The sequence below is a fragment of the Schistocerca gregaria genome, chromosome 2 (genome assembly GCF_023897955.1).
Source record: "Schistocerca gregaria isolate iqSchGreg1 chromosome 2, iqSchGreg1.2, whole genome shotgun sequence".
Classification (NCBI taxonomy): domain Eukaryota; kingdom Metazoa; phylum Arthropoda; class Insecta; order Orthoptera; family Acrididae; genus Schistocerca; species Schistocerca gregaria.
In genome coordinates, this window is record NC_064921.1 from 178,576,403 (window position 1) to 178,602,761 (window position 26,359).

The window sequence follows — 26,359 nt, forward strand, 5'->3', positions numbered from 1 at the left end:
GGAACAGCCACAGTTACCTAGCTGTAAGAAATCTAATCATCAATGAGCGGCTTGAATTGATTATCGCATACTAGGAGAAGGGTTTGGTCTCTCTTTCTTCGCCTAATCGAGTCTCTTATCAGAGCAAGAGACTGACGGTATCAGCGTTATGTCTCCTGAGACTGCTTCGGTACATAGCTCCATTGGTGATCACAATATTGGATAAGAGGAGATTAACCGGATTTTGTTAACTGCGTCGTACGTTCAACGAGAATAAGTGATTTCATCTGCAGTTGTGTCGCACAGCTAGGTAGGAACGATCTCAAAATAACAGTGACCGCACTGAGGACAGAATGTTTGTGCAACATAATATGACTTCAGCAATAAAATGGATACGGAAAGAAAAGAAAGCGGACTTTAACAGAGGACATTTTCAAAGACGAAGTGTGTTATTTTAGAAGACGTCCATCGATGCCACGAGCGTTTACGGAGCGGAAAACTACATTTTTTAAAAAAATGCTAGGTACTAGATATAAATTTTCATTTATAAGCCCTGCGAGACAGGCAGTTGGCAGCGTTGGCTCGCACTCACGGCGCAGTGCGTGTCGAATGTCCGCCGACCGCCCGCGTAGGGACAATAAATATTCATTTTAGCAGCGGGGACGCGCCGCCTCGCAGTATCTTGGTTAATTAGCGCACAGGCGCTGTCCCGGCGTCACGCTGCGCCACGCCACACCGCGCTTCCGCGTGGAGGGCGCGCCGCTAACGACGTGCCTCTTCTTTAGCCTCGTCTCTGCGCGCGTGTAGCTCTTCAGCCTAAGACGGCGCCACATTCTGGCTCGTCTCTTTCTCATCGAAGTGGTCGGCAATCTCCTTACATACTCGGAGAAGTCGCAGCAGATTGTAGGCACGTGTCAGCTGGCACGGACCCTACAGCCTGAACTGCCAAGGTTGGTTTTCTTACCGACGGCCGATGTTTACCGCTAGGACTCGGCTGATCGTGTTGCGCTTGCGCACAGGGCCCTTCTCTCTTACCTTGTCCTCGCCTCCTGGCAGCCGAGATGTTGTGGCGCGAGCGTAGTGCAGCTGCTGGCTATGCATTCACCTTGTCCTTCAGACGCTTTCCTCTCTCCCTACTCTGTGTTCCTTGGCGTCGCTCGTTGCCCAACTCTCTTCGCCTCTTTCCCTTCGCTTTCGTTCTTTGGCCTCTCCTTTACTTCTGCCGGACGGACAGTCAGTCAGTTCACAAACTGCACCGTTTTTAGTTATCGGGCCTTGGTGGTTTAACGGATAGAGCCCTAGAGTCCAGTTCTGGAGGTCCTGGGTTCAATCCCAGGCAGGCGCGGAGATGTTTCCTCTTATTCGGTCCACTAAGTCTGCCGTCAGAATGAGTACTATGGATCGTCCACGGGAGTAAAAGACGGCCGAACTGGGACTGCCACCCCCCCCCCCCCCTCTCCATGTGCCGCGGGGAATGGAAAGGCTACACGCTATTTGCACTCAGGCCTATAATCCGGCCAAGGGCTTGCGCCAGACTTTATCTTTTACTACTTTCAGTCAAATTGCCAACAGTAAATCAAAAGCTGTGTGTCGTTCTATGTTTCATTATTTCTTGGTTACAGATATTAGACACTGTCGCCCACCTTCAGATAACAGTTTCAGTTATTCAGTAACCCGTCTGTGTTACTACGAATATGATCTGAAGATGGACGACAGTGGCGAAAACTATAATCAAGACATAACAAAACACCGATCGAGTGGCTGAAAATAAGTACAGTTTTTACAAAGCTGTATTACACATCAGTCCTTACTGTCGAATATGCTCAGGTGTCGAAGAAAAAGAGAGTTGGTCCTTTTACTGTTAAGCCATGTTGCAGAGACGTTTATACACATTACGTTAACTAATGACATTAGACATACTTCATAGGCTACACATTATCAGCGTCAAATGTGTTAGAGCATTATTATTATTTTCTCGTGTGGACCTTCAGAACGCTATATGCTACTTTCAGCTCATTGTATTCTATTTACATTAATAATGATTGACAGCCGTTCGGAATTAGATCGAAACAAATTCGCTGAACCCTAATGTTACCAAGAGGTAGAACATATTTACGTAATAAAGCCGACGCCAAGTTATTCGTATTCGTTGTATTTATTTCGATCTAATTTCAAATTGCTGTCATTCATCATCAATGTAAATATTAGATTACGAGGCGTGCACTACATAGACATATTCTCACTAATGCGCGAATACAGAGTTAAACTGCGACCATTCCGTGATGACTGCAAGAGACTATGGCGTAGGAATGTAGACAGTGTGACAGGCGGAAGTTTGGATGTGCCAAGGAGACGTGCACGGATAGATTAATTGTAAGGTGATTGCGCGCAATAAGCAGGAAATCAGAGTTCGAGTCCCGGTTCGGTACAAATTTTCCTATGTCATCAACAGGTAGAACATCTGTATCTAATACAGCTGACGCCAAGTTATTCGTAATCAACGAATTTATTTCCATCTTCATATTGTAATGTTTCCTCCCTATTTCCTCCAGTATTACTTCGGCCTTTCAGAGTGTTGCCTTTTCTTCTCCTGGCTCCACTTTGAACATACTTTCTTTTCCTTACTGCGTTGGAATCCATCCATACGTAACATTTTAATTCTAAAATTGTCCCTATCTGTTGTTTCCTCCTCTTATGTTGACTCTTTAAAAATCTTCCTTGACCTCATGAATCCGGTTTCTGGTGAACTTATTTCTCCAAAGGGATATGAGAATCTGCGTTTAAAATATCCTCACGTCACGTATTCATTATAAATAACCAAAGAATATCAGTCGTTTTTTTCCCCTTCCGTTCCTTGTATTTTCTACATGGGGCTGCGGAAAATTTACTGCTTAAATCCCTCTGTGCGCGATGTAATTAGACTAATCTTGTCTTCACAGTACCTATAGAGGACAGAACATTCGCCGTTTTATTCACGCGCATGATAATGTAGGAACAGCCCCCCCCCCCCCCCCCCCCCGATTATCACGCCACAATAGAGCGCGAGACAGAAGAGCTGAAAAAGCATAAAATCACTTTGCTGCTTCAGATCACGTCCAAATTTCGTCGGATGGTTTCGTACGCTCCCTAGTGATTCCACCCTGTATACCAGAGCAAAGACTGCGGCCGCACCAGAGTCCAAAGTGGACAGATCGCGTTCAGTGGGGTTGCGGTTCCACAGTTTATTTAGAGTAGGGTTGAAAGTACCAGGGGTGGCAGAATTGTAGAACATTTTAAAGAACGTCGTAGTCCAGAATGAGATTTTCACTCTTCAGCGGGGTGTGCGCTGATATGAAACTTCGTGACAGATTAAAACTGTGTGTCGGACCAAGACTCGAACTTGGGACATTTGGCTTTCGCGGTCAACTGCTCTACTCTCTGAGCAGGAGAGTTTCTGTTAAGTTTGGAAGGTAGGAGACGAGGTACTGGCAGAAGTGAAGCTGTGAGGACGGGGCGTGAGTCGTGCTTGGGTAGCTCAGATGTTAGAGCACTTACCTGCGAAAGGCAAAGGTCCCGAGTTCGAGTCTCGGTCCGGCACACAGTTTTAATATGTCAGGAAGTTTCAGAACGTCGTGGTGTTGCTCATCCCACTGCAAACTGTCTTTTTTGATAGCGAAATGTGTGGGAATCAACGCCCCAAGGAAGGGGGTCGTTTCACTGCCAGCCACCCCCACCCCCTCAGAGACCTTTTCGTGTCGATTCTGAGCGGCGGTGGGTCTGAAATGTTTGCCTCGCCCATCAATATGGAAACAGCATGTTTTCAACGCTGGTTATCGCGGTTCTGACCTCCATCGCAGAGGCGGCGGAAGAAGAGGCGGAATGTGGGTAAGAGGGGATATGACGACCTTAATAATCGTGTGTTACGTCGACGGTGGCGTTGGGCAGAATTGTGGTGAAATCCATTACCAATGTGACTTCTGAGCAGTGGCCTTTTTTGGCACGTGTCAACACCTTGCTGTTTGAGTTCTTCGCAAAGCCCGAGGGTGGCGTCGCAGAGCGCAACCAACGCCTTTGCACCATTATAGAGGAAGGTCTTAGGCACCTTTGAGCAAAATTCCAAACTTTAACTCCGGAATGGGAAATAATTACGGGGTTGGAAAAAGTGATCTTTTAATTTTGTTGCGCAGTGTAGATTTTCGTACAGTCTTTGATTTTTCCCGTTATAGATATTTTTAAAGTAGGTGCTCCATGACCAGTTGATGTTGAATTGATCACCTTTCTGGGTATGAATGCTTCTGCGTGGTACTTCGGAAAGGACTGCGGTCAGTAGATGGAGCTTCTTTTTAATCCACTCGCTGTGGACTCGGAGAGTTAGTGGTGGCTCGGCTCGTTACCTACTTAGCTGCGCCAGGCGACGCCTCGATACGCCCGCCCGGCGCCCTGTCCTAGTGGGTCCGCGGGGCCCGGCGCTTGTTGGCCCCCGAGGCGCCGCAATTACCGCGGCCGCCCCGCTGCGGCTGGCGCTGCCGCCGCTCAAAAGAACTCTTCACACTCGCGCGCGCAATTCGTATCAACAAAGGGGAGCCCGCGGACGCACGACACGCGCGGGGCTCGAGTGCAGCTCTGGTAACGAGCCACTGCGTGCGCGCTCCCTGCACCCAGGTGGGACGTTGCCGAGTCGCGTACCCAATAGTTACTTTCGGCACAACGAGGCTGTAGCCTGGTATGTTTCCTGTCCTCCGCGCTTTCGAAGCTGTAGTGGTCATTTTCCCCTACGATGTGCGATGTCGACGTCACGTCAAGTCTACGTTTTTTTTTTTTTTTTTTTAAAGAAAGAAGTATGAATGACAGAAAAAGATTGTGTGGAGTGATCGAGGAATTAATCCGAAACAAGCTACCCATATTGAAATTTTGATTGCTTGTTAAATTAAGAATTCCTAGTAACTGCTACATATACATCTACATACGTACTCTGCATCACGGAGATACCACGTACCATACTAGTTATTTCATTTACTGTTTCACTCGCAGATAGAGAGAGGGAAAAACGGCTAGCCGTATACTTCCGTACGAACATTATATCTCTCACCTTATCTTCGTAGTCTATGCGCGAAATGTACGATGGCGGCACTAGACACGATCTGCAGTCGCTCTCAAATGCCGGTTCTCGTAACTTTCCACAACAGTGCTTCGTGAAAAGAACGTCATTTTCCTTCCGGGGAAGCATGTCCGTAACACTGAGTAAAGAGTGCTGATCGAACATACCGGTAACAAATCTAGCAGCCGTCTTAGAAGTGGTTCTGCTTCAGTGTTTTCATTTAATCCGACCTGGCGGTGATTCCAGACACTCGAACAGTACTCAATAATGGGTCGCACCCGTGTCCTACGCGTGGTGTCTTTTATAGATGAACCACGCATTCCTAAAATTCTCCCAATAAACCGAAATTGCCCATTCACTTTCCCCATTAGAATCCTTACATGCTCGTTCCACGACGTATCGCTTTGCAACATTACATCTATACATATTTAATCGACATGACTGCCTCAAGCAGCGTACTACAAGTGCTGTATTCGAATATTACGAGATAGTTTTTTGTACTCATCTGCATTAACTTACATTCTTCTACAGTTAGAGCTAGCTGTCATTCATCACATCATCTATAAATTTTGTCCAAGTCACCTTGTATCCTCCGGCAGTCGCTCAATGACGACAACTTCCCAAACGCCACATCACCATCACCCAACCGTGCCTGCTGAGTATGTTGGGTTCTCGAATCTAGGGGCGTGTTGTCCCACTATCACTATGGTTTCCGGGAGGGATAATCCACAACCGACCGTCAGCTTAAGGGGAATAAAAAAGCTGGTGTTGGCGTAAAATGTCGATTTTTATTTTTATGCAGTGTTGTCGTGTGGAGTTTCCTTTCAGTTTGGAGTACGTTTCGTTGATTTTGGATGACAGTAAATATTTGTAATTTATTTTGAAATAAATTTTGGTGTTGTACATGGTATCATCCACGTTTTGTAAGGCGCATACAAACTTTCCTTGACAATATTTCAACTTGTTCCTCACGTAGTTGTTTCACTCTTTAATATTACTCCACCAAAGAAATATTTAAGAATAAAAAAAAACAAGGGAAATAAATTACACGTAACGTGTCCAGTTGGAAATTTACATCCGGAGAATGAGTTTAGCGCAAGCAACACCGAACAAAGTTCTACATCACCAAGTACACTATGTGATCAAAAGTATCCGTCCACTCCCAGAAACATAAGTTTTTCATATTTGGTGCATTGTGTGCCATCTACTGTCAAGTACTCCATATCAGCGACCTCGGTAGTCAATTAGACATCGTGAGAGAGCAGAATGGGGCATTCCACGGAACTCACGGACTTCGAAGGTGGTCAGTTGATTGGGTGTCACTTGTGTCATACCTCTGTTCGCGAGATTTCCACTCTCTGAAACATCCCTTGGTCCACTGTTCCCGATGTGATAGTGGAAACGTGAAGGGACACGGACAGCACAAAATCGTACAGGCCAGCCTTGTCTGTTAACTGACAAGAGACCGCCGACAGTGGAAGAGGGTCATAATGTGTAATAGGCAAACATCTATCCAGACCATCGCAGAGGAATTACTAACTGCATCAGGATCCACTGCAAGTACTATGACAGGCGGGAGGTGAGAAAACTTGGATTTCATGGTCGGTCAGCTGCTCATAAGCCACACTTCACACCGGTAAATGCCAAACGACGCCTCAGATGGTGTAAGGAGGGTAAACATTAGACGATTGAACAGTGGAAAAACGTTGTCTGGAGTGACGAATCAAGGTACACAATGTGGCGATCCGATGGCAGAGTGTGGGTATGGCGGAATGCTTGGTGATCATCTGCCAGTGTGTGTAGTGCCAACAAAATTCGGCTATCTGGTAGGACTACAATTTGGAATGTGCCTCTGGTCTCTCTGTCATAATCTCCATCTCCGTTCCGTGCTGTATTCATCTGTTTCATCTCGTGTGAACACCCCCCCCCCCCCCTTCGCCCCAGTCTTGAATCGTGCCCAAGCCAAGGATTAGGACCAATCTCTTCAAAGACCCTGAAGTCTCGGTCGCCCCCATGACCTTTCAGCATCACATCCAGTTCTTCAAGAGTTCTAGGGTGCTATCATCTTTTACACCGATGGCTCTAAAACTGCGGATCAGGTGGGATATGCTTTTACTTCTCCTGCTGGTATGGAACGTCATTCGCTGTCAGGAACATTTAGTGTTTTTACCTCAGAGCTGACAGACATTACCAGTGCCCCTCCCCCCCTCCCATAAAGTTAAACGGTACTCGCTTCACCGTTTTTAATATATGCTGATTTAAGAACAGTGTACAGGCTATTCTCCGATGCTATTTTTGCAACCCTTTGAGCTCCACTATTCACTCCATTCTTGGCGACCTTCTTTGTGCTGCATGGTCAGATGTTTTTCTATGGGCCATGTGGATATCCCAGGGCATGAACTGACTGACCGTTTGGCTAGAGGAGCACTTTACTTACTCCCCGTTCCTTTTGCCGACTCCAGATGCGGATTTCCAGGTCAAACTGAGATACCTGCGTGCTCAAAAATGGAACGACATCTGATGGACTTCTGCCCCATCAAATAATCTCCGCACAATCAAAGAGACTACAGCAACATGACACACTTCCATTTTTCATTGAAGGAATCTGCAGTCCTATGTCGTCTCGGCATCAATCATATCAGGTTAACCCATAGTTTCTTTTTGTGTAACGAGCAGTCCACACATTTTGATTATGGAGCCTTACAGAAGCTAGCTTATATGTTGGTGGAATGCCCCCTTCATGCCAAATTTGGACTTACGGATTTATTGGCTTTAATATTGGTAGATTATTCATGGACGGTTGAACCGGTTCTCCTTTTTCTCTGTGAAAGTGGTTTTTATTCTCAGTTGTCTCCGGAGCAGGGGAAGGGCGATGGGGCGTCTCCTGCTGTATGCTAGGTATAGGGGATCCTCGAACTTACGTCCTCGACTAGCCTAAACTTTCAACCCCTTTTTGGTTTTTTTATTCGCTTTTAGTTTCGATTTGCCTCCTTTCTGCCGTTTTCTATTCTGCCTGTTGCACTTCGTTAAATAGTGGGTGCTCTTGACTGTAATGCATCAGACGTGGGACAGCTACGAGTGGAACGTTTCCTGTCGCATGCAGAGCCCCGAGGACGCCCACAGCTGACTTCCCTATGTCCTTCATCTTGCTTTTATTATTGGCTTTACAAAAGATGGCCATTACTTTTTTAGCCTTCTCACTTTTACTGTTATGAATCTCCCCACTACATCAGAAGACACCTGATGTACCTTTGGATCGAGGCACCGATGACCTCGTTGTTTGGTCCCTTCCCCCACCTCCTCTCAAATCAACAAACCAACCAACCCTCAGGAACCAGCCGCAGATTGTTTTTCACCCTTTCCTTAGTTTATTTACACAAATAAAAAATAAGAGCGGTGCTGTCACTCTCTCCTGAGGCACTCCTCACCAAATACTCTTCTCTGATAGACACTTATTGCCGAGGTCAAGGTACTACTGTCTATTACTGAGAAAGTCTTCGAGTCACTCGCAAATCTGTGAACCTAATCTGGTCAATATTCTGCAGTGGGGCACCATGTCGAATGCTTTCCGGAAATCTAGGAAAGTGGAGTCTGCTTGCTGCCCTCCACATGTCGTTTGTCCCATATCGTATGAGAGAAGGGCAAACTGAGTTTCACACAAGCGTGCTTTCTAAATCCATGCTGATTTGTGGACAGAAGCTTTTCTGCCTCAAGGAAATTAATTATATTCGTAGTCAGTATGTGTTCAAAAATTCTCAACAAAGCAGTGTTGAGGATATTGATCTGTAACTATACGGGTCCGTTCTTTTTTCCTTTCTTATGTGCAGGAGTCTCTTGCACATTTTTCCAGTCGCCTGGGACTTCGCCCTTGACGAAAGATTCGTGAAAAATGGAAGCTAAGTAAAGGGCCATTGCCGCTGATATTCTCTGGAAAATCGAATTGTGATTCCGTCTGGACCTGGCGACTTAGCTGTTTTCAACTGTTCCAGTTGCTTCTCTTCTCCCGGGATGCCTATTTCTATGTGCTCCATGCGGGAGTCAGTGCTGCAGTCAAACGAGTGGGCTGATTTCGCGCACAGTTGAAAGAATTAGAGTTCGTCTAGCCTTGTCCTTGTGATCCTGAGGCACCAGACAACTATCTTCCCGGTATCTGGATAGTTACCCTTCAACATTCAATTGTAGAGAGAGATGTTTTATTCTCGATCTCTTGCAGCTCAAATCAAATTGCGCACATCACGTACTTTGTATTGAAGATTCAGTTACACAGAAGTTTTTGTTATATGAAAGGTTATTGCAGGTCTTGGGTCACTACATCCAAAGCCCTACTGACGGAATGTTCGCGAGGTAATACTGACATCAGTTACCAGCATTCCTGTCTTTAGAAAACGATAATATCGTTCGTCTTGAAGCTGTCGTTTACTTTTGGAGGAATTACTCAGAATGCTCAGCGTACACACATCTTACTAAATCAAATGCCGAATTTAGTGCCGATATACAGTACAACTGCTCAATATTCTTTCTTGACAATACCGTAACAAGTGCTCTGTGTTGTTTAAATTGGGAGTAGTACCTGAGCTGTTTTCTTTTATCTTGTATCAAAGAACTGATAGGTGCTGTTTTTTGTTGGGCTGTGTCCTCCCCCTCCCCCCTTTTTTGTTTTGTACAATGATCGAGCACGCTTCATAAGACACACATCAGTAACCAACGGTAAACGACGCCACTGGAGAGTGGATAAAAGGAGACCAGTGATTGGGAGTAGTGAATCACACTACAGCTTGAGCAATCGGATGCAAGGATTTGGTTTTGGCGAATGCCTGGAGAACTTTACCTGCCACCATGTTGAGTGCCAACAGTGTAGTATGAAGGAAGGGTTATTATGCTTTTGAGGTGTTTCTTGTAGTTAGGGCATAGTCCTTATTGGGCTTAAGAAAATGATAAGTGCGGATGGATATTAACACATTTTACAGTATTGTGTGCTGTGTACATTTTGTTTTTGTCAGCATGACAGTGTATCCTGTCAGCAGCATCTGTGAGGAAGAGGTTTGTGTACAGTAACGTTCCTGAAATGGACTAGCCTGCCCAGTGCCATTATTTTATTGCTGAAATACCAGAACTCATCTACTGCTTTAAGTGTGCAGTTTCCTAATCTAATTCCCTCAGCCTCACCTGATTTAATTCGCCTATATTCCGTTGTCGTTGTTTTGGTTTTGTTGATGTTCATCTTGTATCCGTCTTTCAAGCTACTGTCCACTCCGTTTAACTACTCTTCCAAGTCCAGTGCTGTCTCTGACGAATTACGGTGTCATCGGCAAACCTCAAAATTTTTATTTCTTCTCCCTGAACCATAATTCGTTCCCCAAATTTTTGTTTGTTTTTGGTTCTGCTTGCGCTCAATGTACATTGAATAACATGGAGCATTCCAGTCGCCCATCACAGTTAAATTTGCGTCTTCTTCATTATCTGAATAATTTCTTTTATCAGATCATTCGTTTCTTCAATCTCTTCATCATCTGCGGAGCTAGTTGGCATATAAACTTGTACTACAGTTGTGAACGTGGGCTTTGTGTCTATCTTGGCTACGATAAAGCGTTGACTATGCTGTTTATAGTAGCTTACCCGCATTGCTATATGCTTATTCATATTAAACCTACTCATGCATTACCCCTATCCGATCTTGTATTTATAACCCTGTATTCACCTGACCAGAAGTCCTGTAGCTGCAGCCACGGAAATTCACTAATTTCCACAATATTTAACTACAACCTATCCATTTCTCTTTTCAAAAATTTTCAGACCTAACTGTATGATTAAGGAGTCAAAGATTCCACGCTCCGATCCATAGGAAGCCAGTTTTGTTTCTCCTGATAATAACATCCTCCTGAGTAGTCCCCTCTGGGGGATTAGAATAGGGGGACTATTTTACCTCCAGAATATTTTACCCAAGAGGCTGCCATCATGTAACCATACAGTCGAGCTACATGCCCTCGGGAAAAATTATGGCAGAGGCACTCAGTAAGTGAACATTTATTAAAGTAAAATTCCGCCTCGTAGCACGGTAACTGGCGAACTGGCGAAAATCGATCCCTACCGCGTGAAAGTGGATGGTCTACCATCTCAAACCACTGCTTACGTACAGTGACCTAAATTTCTACTTCGCTAGCTAAAATCTAAACTACTGCATTGTTCCCAGAAACTTAAACAGCTAAAACCAGCCGCTAGTTTGACCTATACATTTACAATTTGTATTAAAAGATTTAGGATGTGGGGATGCAGCTATCAGCCTTAAAAGTTCTTCGCTGACTACTCATGTTCTGTCTCTCGACAGGTAAGGGTATCGACGCCTCTTGACCTGAGGCTCCTACGCCTCCTATGTCAGGCCGGTTGTCATGCATCACTGCACCGGCCAATTCAAAGGTAGGCCAACCATATTTTGTCACAGCCGATTGATTTTTATGTTTGACGCTGGCTGGCGTGCGTTATACATCATGATATTGTCTCCTATCTTTTCAATTTTATTAGTGTAAGTTGTAATCTTGTTGGTCTTGGCTGGATATTTTATCCAATATTTTTTTAAAAGATCTTTACTTCGTCTCACCCAAAAAATATTTCCCCATCTATAGTGTACCGGTTTCGGTCTTTAATGACCGTCTTCAGATCCGTTTTACAAAAACGTGTCGTACTATTCTGGAGGTATAGTGGAATCGTCTAATACTAAACACAAAATCAGCGTCAGCATCGTCAAACATATATAAATAATAGTATACACAAGAGTCATCTTGTAAGCAGCACTACTGTTACAAAACAAACCGCTACAGAATAGTAGTACATGCTTTTATAAAACAGGTCTGAAGATGGCCATTATAGACCGAAACCGGTAATAGCGCTGTATATTCAATTGGCTGAAGGGCAAGTCCACAGAAAAAAATCTAACAGTACATGGTAAGGACTGACGGTTGGCAGAGTATTCTGATATGAGTATCAACGTAAAGTGCTTTACAGGCTGTAAAAAAAATGTGCGGCACAAATTGCAGGTCACATTCCTCACAAGTGGACGAAGAAATTATGTTATGACATTGGTTTGGAAACGCTTTGTTTCCTTGTTACAATGCATTTTCTCCAACTGATCAACCATGGGAAACACACACGGAAAGAACGAATCAGCATAGCAAGTGCAACTCTTTCTCAAAAGAAATGTTCAGTATGCCCTCCGCGAGCATTGATACATGCAGCATCCTGCCGTCGTAGTGAATCTGCTGATGTATCCCTGGAGTGTTGCGTATGATTTCGCAGCTTTCCATAATACGGGCAAGGAGACACTGAACATCTTGTACTGGGGTTCAATACACACAAGGTTTCAAATGCCACATAAATAAAAGTCCAATAGGATTAGGTTCGGAGAGTGTGGAAGCCATGCAATGGTCCATCGATACCTATCCATCCGTCACCGAATCTTTTATGTAGAAGCGACCGACATTAACACAAAAACGAGGTGGTGCTCCATCGTGCATGAAGTACGTGTTTTGTCGCACAGCTTGAGGCACATCTGCTAACAGATCAGGTAGAACATTCCCTAAGAGATTGTAACGTTGTCCGTTGAGCTTGGGAGGAAGAAAGTGAGCCCCTACCAAACAGTCACCAACAATGCCGGCCCAAAAATCTGCAGAAAATCTTTAATGACTTGTTTCGATAGTTGCGTGAAAATTGACGCCGGCGCACACTTGCCGATTTTGAAAATGTACTATCTGATTTTGTTGAAACGACACCTCATCTGTGAACAGCACCGTTGCATTGAAATAAAGATTCACACTTTCTGGAATAAACCATTCGCAGAAGAGTGCCCTTGCAACAAAATCAGCTACAGGTAGTGCTTGCACATGCTGTAAATGATACGGATACAGCTGGTCCTCGCGTAACACTCGCCACACAGTCGTGTGGTCGACATTCAGTGTTGCAACTACATATATTGAGCTTATAGTAGGATCTTCGTCAATCGCGTGAAGAATTTCCGCCTCCCGTTGCGGTGTCCTCGTTCTTCTAGGCCTCCACAGGTCGCGAATATCTGGCTTAAATGCTCCATGTTCCCTTAGACGACGATCAGTGGCTTCAAACGGTTTCCTTTAGGGGCATATTCGTACTGGAAATCTCTCCGGTACAAACTTTGAGCAGTAGCGACATTGATGTCAGCTAATCCATACATCAGATGGGCATCTGCCATCCCAACAGTTGATGTTACAGGTAAATAAGTAATGATGCACGTCGCATGGCAACAGAGACATGTAATACAAAACACCGGCGGTGCACAACATGACCAGACGTCACCAAGAGTGCATATTCCTCATGGTTGTAACGTTCTGCTCCTGTGCGTTTTCCATGATTTAAATTTGCTGTACCTCACGTCTATGGTCACAATTTTTTTTTTTTGTCATCAGAATACCGGTTTCGGTCTTTAATGACCGTCTTCAGATCCGTTTTACAAAAACGTGTCGTACTATTCTGGAGGTATAGTGGAATCGTCTAATACTAAACACAAAATCAGCGTCAGCATCGTCAAACATATATAAATAATAGTATACACAAGAGTCATCTTGTAAGCAGCACTACTGTTACAAAACAAACCGCTACAGAATAGTAGTACATGTTTTTATAAAACAGGTCTGAAGATGGCCATTATAGACCGAAACCGGTAATAGCGCTGTATATTCAATTGGCTGAAGGGCAAGTCCACAGAAAAAAATCTAACAGTACATGGTAAGGACTGACGGTTGGCAGAGTATTCTGATATGAGTATCAACGTAAAGTGCTTTACATGCGCAGGTATGTGAACAAATGTTAACGAAAGCATGACAGCATTCTATACTTACGCAACCCGAGCTATAGCCTAAGAGGGCAGTAGTGATGTCACAGAAAATGTCCATCACAGATTCAGTAGTTCAAAATGCGATATTCAGATTATTAATTAAATTGGATTCACATGGGTAAAATGACGTTTTTTGAAATTTGTTCGAAAAAACAGTAAATATTTAATTAAAAATCTTGATATTCGATATCAAATTTACTAAGTCTGAATAAAAAGTAGTGGCAACGCTGCCATACCGTGAAGGATGTGCGTCCAGTGGCATGCGCGCTGTCTGTAGCTTACAACGGAAGGTCAACTGAAGTAGTGTAGTGGGTGGCGACGGCTGTGTTTGAGTGAGTTGTTGTGTGTGCTGTCTGAAAGTGACGGAGGCCAGTTATTCAGGCGCAGTGACGGTATTTTTAGGAAATACGAAAAATTTGTATGGCTCAAGATTGAAGTAGCACATGGTCGTAGTTCACAACAACGCGTTTTCAGGAATTCCATGAGAGACGTGAGAGACGTGATGATACAGCTCTGCCATATCGTATGATAGCGAGGTGGGATACGTGCTGCGGGATGGGTTGGATGTCATTCGAGACCCGCCCACTGAATGGAAACGCCTTGGTTCTTCTCCCGTGAACCATCTGGTACCAAAGTGGTCGTTGCAGTGGCTCGGGATAAACATAGGTTAATCCTACGTCACGTTATACTGCAGGGGCAGATGGTCACTGCAGCCTACTACTGCAGTGTCTTGCGACATAACCTTCGTCCCGCACTGAGAAGAAATCGACGGCATCTTCTGGCATTGCATCCCATCATCCTTCACGACAATGTACGATGCCACACAGTGAACCCCATGCAGGAGCTCCTGCGTACGTGGAGGTGGGAGATAGTGGACCGTCCGCCGTGTTCACCCGATATGAGTCTGTGCGGTTACGACCTGTTCGCCAAAATGAAGGACCTCTCCGTAGCACGCACTGAAACACAAGAGAAGACATCATTCGTGCCACAGGACGGTCCTTGCTAGACATCGACAGAAATGGACTTGCTGACGGCGTACGACGCGTTCCACGTGTGTAGGGGAAGGTGATAGGAGTGAGGGGGCGATTATATTGAGGGCATGTATTACAGTGAACGTCTGTTATGAATTAATAAGTGTTGCCACTACTTTATATTCAACCCATGTATTTACTTTGAAATGTTAAAAGGCTTTCTATGAGTGTATACCGGTTTAGGCGTACATATTTTAGTTTGATATGGGTATTGTTGATACATATTGTATGTTATATGTTGCTTTTAGACTCACTTTAGCCCTGCAAAACCAATTTAATTAATGACTATGAATATCATACTTTGAAATACTGAATCTGTACTTCGGGACACTTAAGTTAGCTTAGCACTGGCACCCTCTACCGCCTTCACTCTTGTGTGAGTGTAGGATGACTACAGGCAATAAATAGATCATCATCATGTACTTACTTATACAAAGCACTTAATACTGGTACTCGTATCAGAATACTCCTAATGTTATGTTATAGCTGTCTGTCATCTTATTCTTAATGTGTACTCTTAAATTTTCTTCTGTAGGCGTGGTCTTCAGTTAGTTGAACCAAATAGTTACTTTAGTGTTTTCTCACTCTGTCTTAACATATTTGATGATGCCAGATCACCGAAACCAGTGATACTGTCAATTACATAGTGAAGTGTGTTCAAGACAATCAATTATTAACAGACATACCGTTCAACATAATATCGCATTAAACCAGCGTGAAACGACTCTGTCGAACTGCAGTTTAGAATTCCTCTATGAGAAAATCGTTTGTAACGAGAAACACAACTTCTTAGTGTCAACTTATTTGACCATAGCAACGTGTTTCTGAATTCGTTCTAGACCTGCTACAATGTCTACACAATAACAACTCCAGACGCTGGGAGCATTGCTCTGAAATTTGTCGCACCAGTCTTTTGGGGCCCCTTCACAGATGCACCGCACATTCTGAGGTTACCAACAAATCAAAGAATTCCATTCACCTTCACTATTTTGATTTTACGTTTTTGTCCAGTTTGTATCACTGCCCAGTATTGCGTGTAAATACTGAAACATACTGTAGAAGTTCGCAGCTAATCTTGTAATTTTATACTGTCGGACCTCTTATAGACATAGTTCTGTATTTTTCCACATACTATAAAAAAAGTGCGCTGACATTCGTAACACAAAGTGGAAATTTTGATGATGCCTTTCTGCATTTCCTTCGGTTTTGGGAGGTATGACGGTGGAAATACTGCACGTCTTTACACACATTATTTGAAGCAAAGTTTTTAGCTTTTTACCCAGCAATGAATTATGTGAGTCTACTTTACATAACTGCCTGTTACAGGGGATTGTTGCTTTTATTATGAATTTTGCATCTGTAGTCCTTAGTGAAACGCCAAGCGCCGTGCAGAGGTTTACGGATGGATGACTACGATTTAGGGCAACAGGGGAATGCTACAGACCAGCAGACTAACAGATCAGGTATACAAAGGAAATATATCCACCAAAAGAAAACACAAATGGGAGATAACTCTTACATTCCACACACAGTTAATGAAATAACCTGGTTCGAAAGTATCTTTCTGTAGGTCAACAAGACAAAAAAATTTAAATATTACTGGACACAGGAAGGAAACATGAACAATTTGTACATCCTCCCCCCTCGAGAGGGTGTTGGCAGAACACAATTAAAAAACCTGAGACGTTGCAATAAAAAGGGAAATAATCAAAAGCCATGAGATTTGCGAATGAACGTAAACCTAGATAGGGGGAGCACGACAGCTTGTCGCGTCAGCGTGGAAAAAGCCACCATACCTGTCGAATGAGATGCAAAGATTACATCATTTATAAAATCACGATCGAAATCGAGCGTATTATCTAGAAACTGCAATACTAAACTTGAGTGCTCGGTTCATGGCTACCACCAAGTAACGGAAGCAAGCTCATAGAGACCTAAAACTGGTGGCAATTCGCGCTGTACTGTTACCAGTAAGTGACTCCAGCCTAGCACTGCAACAAAATGAGCCGCTGAGAGCGGATGCTCCTCTCTACAGCAGGCGTCAGGTCTCAGAATTCGTACTCTGATGATTGCAGTTACAATCGTGCAATATGTTATGGCCAGTGATTACCCGGCCGTCCAGCTCAGGAGTTCGGGAGACTGAGGTGCCGCAAATTCTGTGGAAGCCCGCTAGCCATGTAATCTTTGTGTGGCGAAGTAGCTGTGGTCTGAAATTTAAAGTAACGCCTCAGAACCTCTGCAAAATTTCGCCATCTTTCCCGTAATTAACAATAATGAATCTGTGGCCTATGAAATTTCTTCGCCACCAACACTCGATAGTTCCTTATTGAGATTGGCCTTCGATGATGTCAAACTTCTAGGGAGAATTGATTTAATACCATTTATTCATTAAGTATTTTTTAATTTCTACTAATAACTGTGGCCGGGCGGTTGTAGGCGCTACAGTCTGGAACCGGGCGACCGCTACGGTCGCAGGTTCGAATCCTGCCTCGGGCATGGATGTGTGTGATGTCCATAGGTTAGTTAGGTTTAAGTAGTTCTAAGTTCTAGGGGACTGATGACCTCAGAAGTTAAGTCCCATAATTCTCAGAGCCATTTGAACCATTTTTTTTTTACTAATAACTCTATGAATCTGTGATGGATGTAATTTAATAACTAATTTCAAGAGCAATCGGAATCTGCGGTGGGAATTGTCAAACCGGCTTCTTCACACGTTACGTGTGTGAGAAAAAAGTCCCCGAGTTGCAGCTCGAGTTTGTGGTACTTACCTTTTTAGACGCTGAAGAAAGAAGAAAAAAATGTATGAAGAAACGGATGAAGAATGCATAGGCCTACGTGATCGCAAACGGTGATTTTTGGGAAGGAGCCAAAGGAAGGGAAAGCGGAGAGTGTGGAGGGTGCAGACAGTGGTGTGGAAACCGTCGACGGCAGGTAGGGGAGTTGGCAGTAGCAGGTGCAGGCAAACTGCGGTCCCCTGCGCGGCGCTGCGCCCTCTCCCCGCCGACAGCGGAACAATATTTCAAAAAATAACACCGCACCGCACCGCTTGTGCTGGCCGCGGTGGCTGCTCCCAGTGGCCGCAGCAGCAGCGCTGTTCATAATCGCAAATGGATCGGCGCCGTTAGTGCAAGCATTTGTCAGCCCTCCGTAAAAAAAAGGCAGTGCCCTTTCTGCCGCACTGTCATTGGCTCCTGCACTCTGTCGTGCTGCTCGTACTCCGGATAAAAGGCGATCAACAGTGGATTTAACGGAACGTACAGAATGTCAAAACAGTCTTCCGTGCAACTCGTCTCAAACTGCTTCTGCCAAGTTCCGTAACGGACGTCGACGGCATTAACACAGACGGTGAACGAGACTGAACGGTACGGATAGAACTAGACTGAAATGAACGGAGCAAGACTGACTGGAACTGAACGGAGCGGGATTGAACTAACGGAACAGAACGATGAGGCTGAATGGAACGGTGCGAGATTGAACGAAGCGGAACTGAACTGAACGGAGCCAGGCTGAACATAACGTCAAGGAATATCTAGGGAAGTAAGTTTTGACGTTGACATACACTGTTGCGTGGCTTGCGGGGTATAATTGTAGATGTAGATCGTGACATAAGACGCTACATCATAAGTTAACCAGTTCTCACATATCTTACGGTAATGATTGAGTGCTTTTTTGGCTTCGTAGTCTTTACCAGTAAACCTCTGATACTTAAAAGTAACGAAGTTCTATGTACAAAACAACTGCAAATGTCTTATTACTTCACAAATGAGTTAATTTGTTAAATACGTGACGTTAAATATGTAACCGAGAAAAAAAATTGGAAAAGGCGTGAAGTAGTATTATTTCAAACTTGCGGGAAGTAGTAAAATGTTCAGCCTCAAACAATGGATGAATAAGGTGATGGTAATTTGCACGCCATGAATTACGCTGTCTCAAGAGATATACACTGTTTGTAACTGCAATACTTGTTATACTGTGTTAAACCGTTAGCGTAAATACGTCTTAATAAGTAGATTCAGTCAACATTTTAAATCCGCTCAATAATTATACGAAATACTGAAAATCAAATTTTTGTTGCCCTGGGAACCCTTCGACTGGGTAGTTGCACCATGAACCAGGTTAGCCGTTTGTTAATTCTGCCAAACTTTGCAAAGGTTCCATGTGGGTTCGGGTATTTTTCCTACGAGTGGTCTTATACAGAAGACGCCAAATTTCTTAAAATACGATAAATGGCGTTCTACGGATCGGAGCGTGGAAGTCAGATCCCTTAATCGGGCAGGTAGGTTAGAAAATTTAAAAAGGGAAATGGATAGGTTAAAGTCAGATATAGTGGGAATTAGTGAAGTTTGGTGGCAGGAGGAACAAGACTTCTGGTCAGGTGACTACAGGGTTATAAACACAAAATCAAATAGGGGTAATGCAGGAGTAGGTTTAATAATGAATAGGAAAATAGGTTTGCGGGTAAGCTACTACAAACAGCATAGTGAACGTATTATAGTGGCCAAGATAGACACGAAGCCCACACCTACTACAGTAGTACAAGTTTATATGCATACTAGCTCTGCAGATGACGAAGAAATTGAAGAAATGTATGATGAGATAAAAGAAATTATTCAGATAGTGAAGGGTGACGAAAATTTAATAGTCATGGATGACTGGAATTCGGTAGTAGGAAAAGGGAGAGAATGAAACGTAGTAGGTGAATATGGACTAGGGCAAAGAAATGAAAAAGGAAGCCGCCTGGTAGAATTCTGCACAGAGCACAACTTAATCATAGCTAACACTTGGTTCAAGAATCAGAAAAGAAGGCTCTGTACACGGAAGAAGCCTGGAGATACTGACAGTTTTCAGACAGATTATATGATGGTAAGACAGAGATGTAGGAACCAGGTTTTAAATTGTAAAACATTTCCAGGGGTAGATGTGGACTCTGACCACAATCTATTGGTTATGAACTGTAGGTTAAAACTGAAGAAACTGCAAAAAGGTGGGAATTTAAAGAGCTGGAACCTGGATAAACTAAACGAACCAGAGGTTGTACAGAGTTTCAGGGAGAGCATAAGGGAGCAACTGACAGGAATGGGGGAAAGAAATACAGTAGAAGAAGAATGGGTAGCTTTGAGGGATGAAGTAGTGAAGGCAACAGAGGATCAAGTAGGTAAAAAGACGAGGGCTAGTAGAAATCTTTGGGTAACAGAGGAAATATTGAATTTAATTGATGAAAGAAGAAAATATAAAAATGCAGTAAATAAAGCAGGCAAAAAGGAATACGGACGTCTCAAAAATGAGATCGACAGGAAGTGCAAAATGGCTAAGCAGGGATGGCTAGAGGACGAATGTAAAGATGTAGAGTCTTATCTCACTAGGGGTAAGATAGATACTGCCTACAGGAAAATTAAAGAGACCTTTGGAGAAAAGAGAACCACTTCTATGAACATCAAGAGCTCAGATGGAAACCCAGTTCTAAGCAAAGAAGGGAAAGCAGAAAGGTGGAAGGAATATATAGAGGGTCTATACAAGGGCGATGTACCTGAGGACAATATTATGGAAATGGAAGAGGATGTAGATCAAGATGAAATGGGAGATACGATACTGCGTGAAGAGTTTGACAGAGCACTGAAAGACCTGAGTCGAAACAAGGCCCCCGGAATAGACAGCATTCCATTGGAACTACTGACGGCCTTGGGAGAGCCAGTCCTGACAAAACTCTACCATCTGGTGAGGAAGATGTATGAGACAGGCGAAATACCCTCAGACTTCAAGAAGAATATAATAATTCCAATCCCAAAGAAAGCAGGTGTTGACAGATGTGGAAATTACCGAACTATCAGTTTAATAAGTCACAGCTGCAAAATACTAACGCGAGTTCTTTACAGACGAATAGAAAAACTAGTAGAAGTCGACCTTAGAGAAGATCAGTTTGGATTCCGTAGAAATGTTGGAACACGTGAGACAATACTGACCCTACGACTTATCTTAGAAGCTAGATTAAGGAGGGGCAAACCTACGTTTCTAGCATTTGTAGACTTAGAGAAAGCTTTTGACAATGTTGACTGGAATACTCTCTTTCAAATTCTGAAGGTGACAGGGGTATAATACAGGGAGCGAAAGGCTATTTACAATTTGTACAGAAACCAGATGGCAGTTAAAAGAGTCGAGGGACATGAAAAGGTTAAAAAAAAAAATGGTTCAAATGACTCTGAGCACTATGGGACGCAACTGCTGCGGTCCTAAGTCCCCTAGAACTTAGAACTACTTAAACCTGACTAACCTAAGGACATCACACACATTCATGCCCGAGGCAGGATTCGAATCTGCGACCGTAGCAGTCGCGCGGTTCCGGACTGAGCGGCTAGAACCGCTAGACCACCGCGGCCGGCGGACATGAAGAGGAAGCAGCGGTTGGGAAGCGAGTGAGACAGGGTTGTAGCATCTCCCCGATGTTATTCAATCTGTATATTGAGCAAGCAGTAAAGGAAACGAAAGAAAAATTCGGAGCAGGTATTAAAATCCATGGAGAAGAAATAAAAACTTTGAGGTTCGCCGATGACATTGTAATTCTGACAGAGACAGCAAAGGACTTGGAAGAGCAGTTGAACTGAATGGATAGTGTCTTGAAAGGAGGATATAAGATGAACATCAACAAAAGCAAAACGAGGATAATGGAATGTAGACAAATTAAGTCGGGTGATGCTGAGGGAATTAGATTGGGAAATGAGACGCTTAACGTAGTAAAGGAGTTTTGCTATTTGGGGAGCAAAATAACTGATGATGGTCGAAGTAGAGAGGATATAAAATGTAGACTGGCAGTGGCAAGGAAAGCGTTTCTGAAGAAGAGAAATTTGTTAACATCGAGTATAGATTTAAGCGTCAGGAAGTCATTTCTGAAAGTATTTGTATGGAGTGTAGCCATGTATGGAAGTCAAACATGGACGATAAATAGTTTGGACAAGAAGAGAATAGAAGCTTTCGAAATGTGGTGCTACAGAAGAATGCTGAAGATTAGTTGGGTAGATCACATAACTAATGAAGTATTGAATAGGATTGGGGAGAAGAGGAGTTTGTGGCACAACTTGACCAGAAGAAGGGATCTTTTGGTAGGACAATTTCTGAGACATCAAGGGATCACCAATTTAGTACTGGAGGGCAGCGTGGAGAGTAAAAATCGTAGAGGGAAACCAAGAGATGACTACACTAAGCGGATTCAGAAGGATGTAGGTTTCAGTAGGTGCTGGGAGATGAAGATTGTACAGGATAGAGTAGCATGGAGAGCTGCATCAAACCAGTCTCAGGGCTGAAGACCACAATAACAACAACGATAAATGTTTTCGACTTTACAATACTTGGGAAAAGAAGAATCTTACCCTGTGATTAAATAGCAAAATAGGTTTGTGAATAAGTTTTCATTAAAGAAAAAGCTTTTTTTACCGCTCTAATTGAACGAGGAAACGTCTAGCGTTGCGCGGGGAGCAATATCGGGGAGGCCGGTTCCGATCGCTGGATAGGCGGCAGATGGCGTATCACTCACACGATTTACGATGCGCAGCACCCGTCGAAAACAGCAAACGTACAAAAACAAAACAATTACAAAAATATCTTTGTGACAGTTTCGTTTGCCTAATAAATCGTGCGTGATGATCGGTCTGAGTTTCTGCATATCACCTGACCAGAAGTCCTATTCCTCCTGCCGCCGAACGTCTCTAATTCCCACTATGTTCAGCTTCAGCCTATTCATTTCCCTTTTCAAATTTTCTAACCTGCCTGCGCGATTAGATGACGACTTCCTGGTGAGTAGTCCGTCCGCTCCGAATGTGGGACTCTTTTAGCTCCGGAATATTTTACCCAAGAGGATGCCGTCGTCAATTTCACCATACAGTAGAGTTGCATGCTCTTTGGAGAAGCGACGGCTGTAGTTTCCCTTTGCTTTCAGCCCTTCGCAGTAGCAGTATACTAAGATCGTATCGCCTAGTGTTGAAAGGCCAAATCAGTCAGTCATCCCCTCCTCATGATTGTCTGGCCTCTCCGCATATACCTTTCTATTGTGGCTGTACTTACGATATGCAAGCCCATGTCTGTGGATTATGGGGCCGATTGCGTTATTAGACTTAGGAAAAATATGTATATTATTATGCAATACATTAATACATAGAAAAGGATCCAGGATCAAACAAAATCATTAAAAATGCAAGCATTATACATCTACATCAGCTTTACCTAATAGTTGTCCTTTCATAATGCTTCCGCTTTTTCTCAATGATTACATCGATTAGGACAGTTCGGTTCACTTGCGGGTTCTGGTAGCCAGTGAGTACATTTATATTTGGGACAACTGGGGCTGTAAATGTTGTTAAAAATAATCACCTCAAAATTCGTGGTATTAATTCAGTAGTGTTAGGGAAACATAATTCATAATTTACTCACATTACTTCATGCACTACAGAGCGTTGTCGGTGGCACTATTTCTTTAGATAACAAAAATTGAAATGTGACTTACCGAAAGCGCTTTTGTAGTGTCTCCTACTTGAATCCCGAAGTGTAGCCTGTCAATCGTTTCTAAAAATGTAGTGTAGTCATGACGATGGTATAATGCAATTAGACAATCAATCCATGGAGCTTAGGTCTTTTTTTATCGTTACGACATACTAAGTCTAACCATGAGTCTTATGTTTTGTCGACCAAGGTGACGTAGGACGAAATCGTTTTGTAACGTACTGTGACATGTCGCCTCTGCTCAGGTCCTAAACGCTTTCGCAGAAAGGGACTGAACAGATTTATCTCCCAGACAGATAAATTTTGAAACGTTAATAATTTAATTGTTCCCTAGACAGGCTGTCGGTTTCATTTGCTTTTTTTTTTTTTTTTTTTAAAGGTATATATTTCATCAGTATCACACACGTCTTTATTCGTCTCGCAGATCTGGAACGTCTTTGCTTTGTTGTGTAGTATTGTAATTGGCAGAATGTGACCCACGACGCATTAGGATGCATCTTGGTTGACTGGTCCAGCAGACGGTTTTAATTTGCTAGGTATTCCAAGATTTACGGTTTTAATTTGCTAGGTATTCCAAGATTTACTCTGAACAGAGCAGTTACGACTTTCGGCTCGACAGGTTTATTTGCAAACGACAGTACACTTTTCTGATTAAACCGGCTAAATAAAAGTGGGCAGTGCCTGTTCTCATATCCTGTAAGTAATCATTGGCATTTCCATTTGGACACAAGTACTTGGTGGCTGCATTACAACAGTGTAATACAACAGCAATATAGATGAAAAATATGAGTGACAATTCAAATGACTTTTTGAATGTTCAGACCTCCCGGATTTTGCTCTCTGAATGTCACCAGCGTCAGTTTAACTTAATTTGTTCTTACGTTTAGCATTAATCGATATTATTCTGATATTGCTGTACGTCTTTATTGTATGTTTATCCGCCAGTCTGAGAAACAGTGATAAACTAGTCAAGGTGCGTCACTGCAGTGTCGTCTGTCCTGTGGGTTACTTTCATCAACTTCGTTATGTATTTTTTCTATTTTCTGTCATTATGCGAGTGGGAAGTTTGATTTAACCAGTGGATTGCTATTCTGCAGGGACGTGATTCAGTCCACCGTCCAGCTATCCCAATTTAGATTTCCCTGTTTCAATTCGACAAGGGGCACATCACATTCCTTCCGGCATTCCCTTCTGACTCAACTAAGTTGCGTCTGTAATACTTCTATGTTACGGTCTTAGCACTCTTCTGCTGCATTTTGTTCGATATAGCTGAATGTCGAAGGGTAATATTGATTATCGGCTTCCTGTCTGATTCAACAGGCATTCTGGAACAACTAAAGCGTACTAAGCTGCAAAATAGTAGTACATGATCTGAGGGGAAAAAAATGTTGACAGATGAAACGGTAACGGCATTGGAGCAACAAAAAAAAAATCGAGTTCTGTGTAAATGCATTGCGGCAGAAAAGAAAAAAAAAGATTAGATGTAATGTCTTACCGATGAAGAATTGTTTTGAGAGTGAGCACTAGCTTGGTTTGAGCAAGGAAACAGGTCATGATCCTTTTGAAGAGACCATCCAGGAATTCGCTCCAGGCGATTTTCGGAAATCAGAAGATACCTAGACCTGGAGGATGGGACAAAGATCTGAACCTGCCCATCCTCTTCCTGAAAGAAAATCCACCATATTAACCCAGTGTCACCTCGATCGGTCCAAGAAATACTAAAGAGGAAAATAACCTACAGTAATTACGCATTCAAGACAGGATACATAACACGTTAGCGCACTATGGAGCAATATTAGCTGCTGCTTGTCGTATGTTTATCACACATCAGTGTAGATAACTGTAGTTTCTAAAAACACTTTATTTTGAAAGTTTCTTGCCAACGAGTAGTGGGATGACGGTAGCAATAACTAAATCTGTGTTCCAGTTGTTATTGGGCCGCTTGTCTCAATCACCGATATCGTCAGAGGTAAAAGAATAGCAAACTCAGAAATTGTTCCGAAGCGTCAACTAGGAACTGTTGCGCAGAACTAGCTGGAGGGTTGTGACGTCGTTTGAACAAGTACGTCAAACATCCCATCTTCCGTCGCCGAGCGACAAACAGAGGCCGGCCAATGTGGCCGAGCGGTTCTAGGAGCTTCAGTCTGGAACACCGCGCCCGCATCTCGTGGTCGTGCGGTAGCGTTCTCGCTTCCCGCGCCCGGGTTCCCGGGTTCGATTCCCGGCGGGGTCAGGGATTTTCTCTGCCTCGTGATGGCTGGGTGTTGTGTGTTGTCCTTCGGTTAGTTAGGTTTAAGTAGTTCTAAGTTCTAGGGGACTGATGACCATAGATGTTAAGTCCCATAGCGCTCAGAGCCTGGAACACCGCGACCGCTATGGTCGCAGGTTCGAATCCTACCTCGGGCTTGGATGTGTGTGATGTGCTCAGGTTAGTTAGGTTTAAGTAGTTCTAAGTTCTAGAGGACTGATGACCTCAGATGTTAAGTCCCATAGTGATCAGAGCCATTTGAACCATTTGACAAATATGGTTTGTACACACAAAAGGAGGAAGGAAAGCGTTGCGGAGTGACTGTAGCGAAGCCGAGCACAAATGGACGTCGAAGCAGATAGACTGGAATGCGTCCAAGGCCCAAAGAAGAACTGGCTGCAGTAGCAAGGAGACACTACCCCTGTGTCGCTGGTCGTCCTGTTCATACTTAGAACTGTATCAATGTCGGCATGCCGCCGTTGCTGTCAAGTTAGATTCTGAGGAATAGTTAGCCAACTTACACCGGCAAGGTTTGAGAGTTTGCTAATGAGGACTTAGCCTTGAAGTAGTGCCTGGAGGAGAGTTCCAGTATCACAACTTCATTCTGACCGACTTCTATACTTCTTCCTTGAGTCTTACACCGAGTTCCGTACTTTGAAATGCTTTCAGCTTGTAGCCGA

The 26,359-nt window shown here is 43.6% G+C and overlaps 1 protein-coding gene across 17 annotated transcripts in view; it reads left to right on the forward strand.

The window, feature by feature from the left end:
- The window catches only part of LOC126336637 (stress-activated protein kinase JNK), an 886,954-nt gene that overhangs the window by 235,629 nt on the left and 624,966 nt on the right, over window positions 1-26,359 (forward strand). Inside the window, exon 4 of one of the 17 annotated variants that reach the window (XM_050000531.1) lies at window positions 11,382-11,470. The exons of the other annotated variants lie outside the window; for them this stretch is intronic. The gene's annotated coding sequence lies outside the window, so the exon portion shown is untranslated. The remainder of the gene's footprint in view (window positions 1-11,381; window positions 11,471-26,359) is intronic. 17 annotated transcript variants of the gene reach the window in all.